Source organism: Triticum urartu, chromosome 3A, assembly GCF_056163025.1.
Source record: "Triticum urartu cultivar PI428250 chromosome 3A, HENAU_Tu73, whole genome shotgun sequence".
NCBI classification, from domain to species: Eukaryota; Viridiplantae; Streptophyta; class Magnoliopsida; order Poales; family Poaceae; genus Triticum; species Triticum urartu.
In genome coordinates, this window is record NC_141875.1 from 451,589,651 (window position 1) to 451,597,842 (window position 8,192).

Sequence of the window (8,192 nt, forward strand, 5' to 3'; positions counted from 1 at the left end):
TTATTTCAGAGGCTATCAGGTGGACCACGTGGACCGGCGGAAAAATGAAGCGGCGAACGCTTTAAGCCGGCTGGGCTCTCAGCGCAAACCGGTCCCACCCAATGTTTTTCTGGATGTGCTGCACAACCCGTCGGTGAAGATCCCTGGTGAAGAGGATTTGGCCATTCCTGATCTGGAGGCTCAATTGGTGGCAGTTCTTCATGTTATTCCGGATTGGACGCTTCCTTATCTGGCATACAAGAACCGGGGCGAGTCGCCAGAAGATGAGATTCTGGCCCGGCAGATAATCCGGCGATCCAAGTCCATGGCTGTCATCAACGGTGAGTTGCATCATTGCAGTGTATCAGGAGCTTTTCAACGTTGCGTGTCTCCTGAAGAAGGCCGTGAAATTTTGCGGGAGATCCACGAAGGAGATTGTGGTCACCACGCCGGTTCAAAGTCTCTGGTGGCTAAAGCGTTTCGCCATGGTTTCTATTGGTTAACTGCTCATGCTGATGCGAAGGATCTGGTCAGACGATGTGATGGTTGCCAAAAGTTTTCAAGACGCGCTCATGTACCGGCTCAAGAATTGAGGATGATTCCAATTACTTGGCCGTTTGCGACTTGGGGGCTGGATATGGTTGGGCCTTTCAAAAGGTCCAAAGATAAGAAGACCCACCTCCTGGTGGCGGTGGACAAGTTTACAAAGTGGGTGGAGGCAGAACCTGTTAGCAAGTGTGATGCGACCACGGCGGTTCAGTTCATCAAAAAGGTGATTTTCCGGTTTGGCTTTCCGCACAGTATTATCACAGATAATGGTACCAATTTATCCAAGGGTGTTATGAAGGAGTTCTGTGAACGGAAGCACATCCGGCTCGACGTTTCATCAGTGGCACATCCACAGTCCAATGGTCAAGCAGAAAGAGCTAATCAAGAGATCTTGAGAGGCATCAAACCCCGGCTCATGGTTCCTTTGTAGAGAACGCCGGGTTGTTGGGTAGAAGAATTACCATCTGTGTTATGGAGCATCAATACAACACCCAACAGATCAACAGGATACACACCGTTCTTCATGGTTTATGGAGCGGAGGCGGTTCTCCCCGGTGATATCCGTCATGACTCACCTCGTGTCACGGCTTATGTTGAAGCGGACAACGAGACAGCACGGCAAGATGCTTTGGACCGGTTGGATGAAGAGCGTGACATCGCAGCCGCCCAGTCGGCGATTTACCAGCAGGATCTTCGTCGTTATCACAGTCGCCGAGTCAGAACCAGAGCCTTCCAGGAAGGAGATTTGGTGCTTAGGCTCATCCAAGATCAGACTGATATGCATAAGCTATCCCCACCTTGGGAGGGGCCTTTCGTGGTCAGCAAGAATCTGCACAACGGGTCGTACTATCTGATCGATATTCGAGAGCATAAGGACTCACGTGCATCAAGGGAAGAGACTAACAGGCCATGGAATATAGCTCATCTTCGGCCTTACTATACCTGAGCCATTGGCTATACTTATGTACATACAATGTATATATTATGATTAAGTATAATAAACCGGAACCTCAGCTAAAGCGGGGTATCTGTTCTTTTACATCATGTGAGGTTACACGGAGTTGCTCTAAAACGGCCTCCGGTTTACCCCTTGAGTTCGTTTTGCTAAAAGCATCGTGTTATATCACTTGGAGGATTGGTCGTGTCCGAACCAATACCGTGCCTCTTGATAGGCGAAAGCCACCAGATCACTTGGGGACTTGGTCATGTATGAACCAGTCATGCCTCTTGATCGGCCTAAGGCCACAGAATCACTTGGGTGCTTGGTCAAACCCGAACCATGACCACGCCATTTGGTCGGCATAAATGCCACAAGAATCACTTGGGGACCTGGCTAACTAGAACCATAGTTACACCTAATGGGAGCTTGGTCGTGTTTAGCCATGGTTACGCCATTTGATCAGCTTAAATAAATCTTTTTTGGCAAATGTTTTTGTCATTGCTTTTGCTTCATACTTTTCTTTGAAGGGGGGTTTTTGCTTTTTATTGTGTTTTTTAAACCGACAAAGTTTTTTAACCAATCAATTGACGGAACACAGTTCATGTCAATCCGGAGACTATTTGTCCGGTTTGATCCTTGTCATTAACATCCTCTTATGGAGTAACAAGGTGTTTATCATAACCTGGCACGGTTTACATGGTAAACCAGCGTCATATATATACAGGAGCTGTTATCTCCTCCAACAGTATGGGTTTGCAAAACTCCGCTTCAAGATTGGCCAAGCCAACTTCACGCTCAATGACGGCAGGTATTATGTATCTCGAAATTTGGTCATACTTAAAATTTTGTTTTGATTTCATATATGCAGACATCATATTCCGCCTGACGGTACAACCGCGGTGGCACTTGACGAATTTTTCATTTCAGAAAGTATTTTGGAAAGTTCATTGCCACAAGAAGAACAAATTATGCACGAAGGCATATCAATATCAAAGGTATCAGCTAGCCTATTACAAGGCAACATGGTGCCCATAATAATATAATTGTTTTTCACGAAGAAGAGGCGGTTTTAAACTGGCGTCCGGTTCAAGCTTGGTCACCAGCCTGGCCTGATGGTTGTGGGTCGTCCTGCGCCGCTTCAGCCTCCGTATCCCTACCCAGTGGCTGGAAATCCACAGTTGTCCAGTCGATTCCCATTAATGCTTGAAAAACAGCTTCATCGTGGATCAGCAAGGACGGGTCAATATCGGGAGCGTAAGTATGCTTACGGATTGGAGGAATCAGATTTTCCGATTCATGGATTGGCGCAGCTATTCTCTTGTTCTGACTGTCATATTGTGCTTGATAACGAGACAAGTCTGCTTCCTCAGCCAACTGACAAGCTAGTGGACACACCTCTCGGTTTATCGCTCGCAGATCCGCTTCACCGAATTCTGATCCGTCTTCCTTCAAGCTGGGATAGCCCTGAGCCGCTTCAACAGGATCAAAATCCGGCACCCAGGCTTTTGCCCGGATTAAAGCATTGATTGCGCCGGTTCGAGCAGCAGATTTCTTTAGCTCTTCAATCCGGGCAGGAAGCACCGACAGTTTCATCAGAGTATCTTGAATCAAAGTAGGTGCCGGTTTGTTATGAGAGGTGGTACAGATGATCCGCTGGGCACCAGTATACAATTGTTCAACCAATGTATAGGCGGCTTTTAGCTTCTTCCGTACATCTGACCCCAAGTGACCAATGCGTGTCCCTGAAATACCATAAAGGGTTAATAAACCGGCGACTTTGTCAGAAGGCAGAGCCAATTCAGTAGGAAAACTAGCTTACCAAAGATAGCAGCAGTCATGGCATGCACGTGCCGCTTTATGCTGGTCAGTTCATCTGCCACTGGTTTTAGTGCAGCCTCAGCATCCTCTGCTCGTTTGATCAAAGCGGATTTCTCAGTGGCCCAGTCCGCCCGTTTCTTTTTGAAGTTTTCCTTAAGTTGTTCCATGGCGCTTAAAGCACTGGCCAATTCCTCTTTTGCTTTGGAGGTTTCAGCTTGTTGGGTTTTCAGGGCTTCTTGAAGATCGGTGACTTGGTTCTCTTTCGTCTTTAGCTCCGCCTGCATGCATACAGATATATGCTTCAGCAAATTGGTAGAAGGATTCAAGTGCCAACCACATAACAAGTTATGTGCTTAACACTTGGGGGCTAATGCATATTCGATCTTCATCTTTCAATGGTTTACAAAGTCCCAAGCTCAATACAAGTATTCAACTTGGCACTTGGGGGCTAATGCATATTCAATCTTCATCTTTCAATTGTTTACAAAGTCCCAAGCTCAATACAAGTATTCAACTTGGCACTTGGGGGCTAATGGCTATTTGATCATATGTATTCTGATGCGGCAGTTTCATTTACTTAAAGTACCGGTTTAACTATGCTAAGTTGAACCGGTCCTTGGGGACTACATCAGCAAATTTCAAAGCATCAAGATTCATAGTATTAAGTCCCGGTTTGAAAGAATATTTCAAATCGGCCCTTAGGGGCTAGGAGAGTCAACAAGAATGAAAGCATACAAGCAAGAAGGAGCATATGGAAGTTACCTCATATTTATCCTTCATCATATTAACCAGACCGACTTCATAGTCACGGCTGGTATACAGCCGGTTCAGATAGCCGGAATGGATATCTCGGGCGTTCAGAGCAGCGTAAGCCGTCAGATCAGCATTCCACTTGCCTTTGCCAAAAGCAGCTAATTCCTCCTTGGCAGAATGTTTGGATAAAGCGACAGGGTTGCTTGGCTCAGTATGGCCAGTGCCAGTAATGACAACTTCATCATCATTCGTACCGCCAGTTTGCACTGGAGCTGTTGGCTTGTCAGTAGGTTTTGCGAGACCGGTGGAGCTTTCAACCCGGAGGGAACCTGTGGGCTGATGGATAGGACCTGAGGTATCAGTAGGTCTTTCCTCAGCAGTAAGATCATCATCTGGCTGCAGTGGATCATTGGGAATATCCTCAGGAATAGCCGCTTCAAGATTGGGTGTTGTGCCTGGTTCAAGAATGACATCTTCTTCGGCAGCTTTATCCAGGCGGGCCTTCTTGCTCGGCCTAGGTTTGGCCCTGAGAAAAATAACAAAATTAAATACAACATATGTTCTAAGGCAATATACTGCAAACATCACAATAAATATAGCTTACCCAAGCACCGTTTTGAGCGGTGGGAGCTGAGTAGCCGACGACTCGCCAGAAGATGAGTGGGAAATAGCCTAATAATCGAAGTCAGACAGATTAAGAGGTTGACGAAAGCAGCCCTCTTTAGGACAAGTACTGACAAGCGAATTAGAGACCTCTGAATGACATTTCCGAACCGGACTGTTCGGTAAACCGGCAGAGGTAACTACCTGGCCGCTGTGCCGGGTGGTGCGGCGAGCTTCATGTTGTTGAGTCTTCATAAGAAGTTTAGGATCCAAATAAGCAAGAGGATGAGAAAATTTAACTTTCCGATTTGCCCGACGGATTTTTTGTGAAGGCAAAATTTCTGAATCGGAAGAGAGAATAATTACCTCTGCAACATCCGCATGGCTGGCTTCGGCATCATCCTGACAAATATCATCATCAATAAGATGCATGAAAAATAAACCAAGTGAGTCAAGCTCTACCTCAAAGTCCGGATTATCCACCTCGTCATCAGGGGCCGGATTAGAAGATGCAGTGGTTCTTCTCCGGTGGGTAGTCTTCTTCACAGCTTTAGTTTTTTGCCGGGTTGCCCTTTCCGGTTTATCTGTTTTCTCTGGTTTCTCCTGCGGCAGCTTTTTGCTACAAAACGGGTCATCACCCTGATTATGCAGACACTGATATTAGAAACAATGGCCAGACATATCGATAACAGATTCAGCAAAGAGAAAAATCAAAGTCTTACAGCTGGCGGTTTGTTGGTGGCGCAGAAGGGAAGCAGGCCGGTTCTAGCGCAGATGTGCTCCGGTTCATTCAGTATCTTACGCACAGCCTCCGTGATTTCTTCACCAGACAGCTGGAGTCTTGAATGTCGCAGTGGGTCATCCACACTATCAGTATATTCGCACATCAAACTGGAGCGCTAACTAAGGGGCAGTATGCTCCATGATATCCAACAGCGAGCAAGGTCAACCCCTGTTAAACCGTTGGCCATAAAGGCTCTGAGCTTTGACAGCTGGGGAGCATATTTGCTTCTCTCCTAGGCAGTCAATCGTTGAGGAAAAGGATGGGTATTGCTGAGCCGCTCCGGACGAAAACCAGGCAAGGGATTCTCGCCAGCAGGGGAGGTATCTTTGCAGTAGAACCATGTCTGATTCCACTCCTTGGGGTGACTGTGCAGCTTGGCGTGAGGGTATGTGACCTCTTTCCTTTTTTGAATCGCCATGCCACCCAACTTCGTATTAGAGCCATCAGTAAACACAGTACGGCGGTTTAGATGGAAAAGATCTCTGAATAATTCCACCGTGGGCTCCTCTTGAAAGAACACCTCACAGAGCACTTGGAAGTGGCACATATTTGTAACAGAGTTGGGGCCAGTGTCTTGCGGATGGAGTTGGAAATCAGCTAGAACATCCCGGTAAAATCTAGAACCGGGCGGTTTAAAACCCCGGGCTAAGTGGTCTACGAAGACAACAACCTCTCCTTCTTGAGGTGTGGGGGGGCATTCTTTGCCAGGAGCCCTCCAATGGATGGTGTCTTTGCTGCCCAAGGCGCCAATCAGGACTAAATCGTCCAGTTGACCCTCTGTGACGCGAGAAGGGACCCAGTTGCACTCATACACTTGCTTGGCCATGATGAAATCTACAAGGTATATTGATATGTGCAACGTTAAACCGGAAGCAGATCCATCTAAACTGGAGTTTTATGAAGCAACAACATATGGCGGTTCAACAAGGGGACTAATGGCATATACCGGTTTGGAAAATTTTCTATCAGGTTAAACCGCCTGATCTAAACATTGAAGCAATTGAGATTGCGGATGGTTAAGTATGCAGAAACAGGTTTCACAAGGTCTTGTTACGGCGTTGGATCTGAAGCAAGTTCAGAAAATAAGAAAAATAGTCGAAGATCAAAGAAGAACAGTATTGAACCAATGGGCAGAAGTATATGTGAGATCTACGGTTTTGGGCAGGAAACTAACGGCGGGTACTAAAAGTTACCGCTACACAAAGCAAGGGTTCGCCTGTGCATCCAGGAGATAGTACATGAGTATGAACAAGTGATGAACACCGCAAGAACACGAAGCCCTAGATCAGATCTATGTTGAGAAGAATAGAAGACCTACCAGAGCTGAGGAAAACGCGGAAGGTCGCCGCGGCTTTCTGGCGCGTTCAAGTTGATACAGCGGCCAAGGGTGATGCAGAAGATGACGGCGGTGGCGGAGCTCTGAGACTGACGACGTGAGGAAGACGAAGAGGAAGGGCACAAGGGAAGAAAAGAAATGACCCTTCGGGCCTATTTATAAGGCAAAGGACATGTGTCAGGTGCGGGAATCAAGGGACCGCAGATTTTGGAAGTAGGGCGGTCACCTCGGTCATTGCGAATCTATTAAACAAGAAGATAGCATGGATGTTTTCTTTATGACAGATGATGTCACGCCGGTTTACAGCAAACATAGAAGATGACGTCACGGTGGTTCAACAACTACAAGAAGATGTTGAAGACGAAGATTTTTGCTAAGGATTGACATGAACCTGTTCAAATCAATCTAGGGCCTAATGTTGGGGATATTACTACTGGGCATAAACCGGCCTACCTGGGCCGGATTAACTCCATCAGTAGTTCAAAGGTGTTAAAGCCCAAAGAGGCAGATAAAGGCCCAGGGCCCGTAGTCGGTTTACAACCTGTAGCCGTACATCAGCTTTGTGCATATACTTGTAATATAAGTTAGGAACAAGGAGAGACCAACCCGGATATGAGTATGAACCGGTGTTGGGACTCTCTGAACCGGCAGGTGTCACCCATGTATATAAGGGGACGACCCGGCGGCGGTTCAGGAACAACAGACAACAATTCGAGACATAGGCGAAGCTTATTTGCTCCCTAGTCATCGAAACACCCATCAATTCCATCACAACTAGAGGTAGGCTTTACCTTCATTGAAGGGGCCGAACTAGTATAAACTCTCTTGCGTTCTTGCGTCCGCTTTAACCCCTTCAAGCTAACCCATAGCGATGGCTCCATGACTAAGTCCTTTCAATAGGACATCTGCCGTGACAAAACCACGACACAAGGTATTCCTCCAATATTCGGGAGTTGCATGATCTCATGGTCGAAGGAATATGTATTTGACATTAAGAAAGTAGTAGCAATAAACTGAATGGTCATATGCTAAGCTAACAGATGGGTCTTATCCATCACATCATTCTCCTAATGATGTGATCCCGTTATCAAAAGACAACACATGTCTATGGTTAGCAAACCTTAACCATGTTTTGATCAACGAGCTAGTATAGTATAGGCTCACTAGGGACACGATATTTGTTTATGTATCCACACATGCATTTAAGTTTCCGGTAAATACAATTCTAGCATGAATAATAAACCTTTATCATGATAAGGACATATAATAATTAACCACTTTATTATTGCCTCTAAGGCATATTTCAGACACTAGCTATATGTTGTACTATGTTGTTGTTACGTAGCTATCGTACTGTGATGTTAAAATATATTTGTGTGCCCAATATGAAAGTGGTAAACAAATGTTTGATATGAAATGTGAATTTGCTT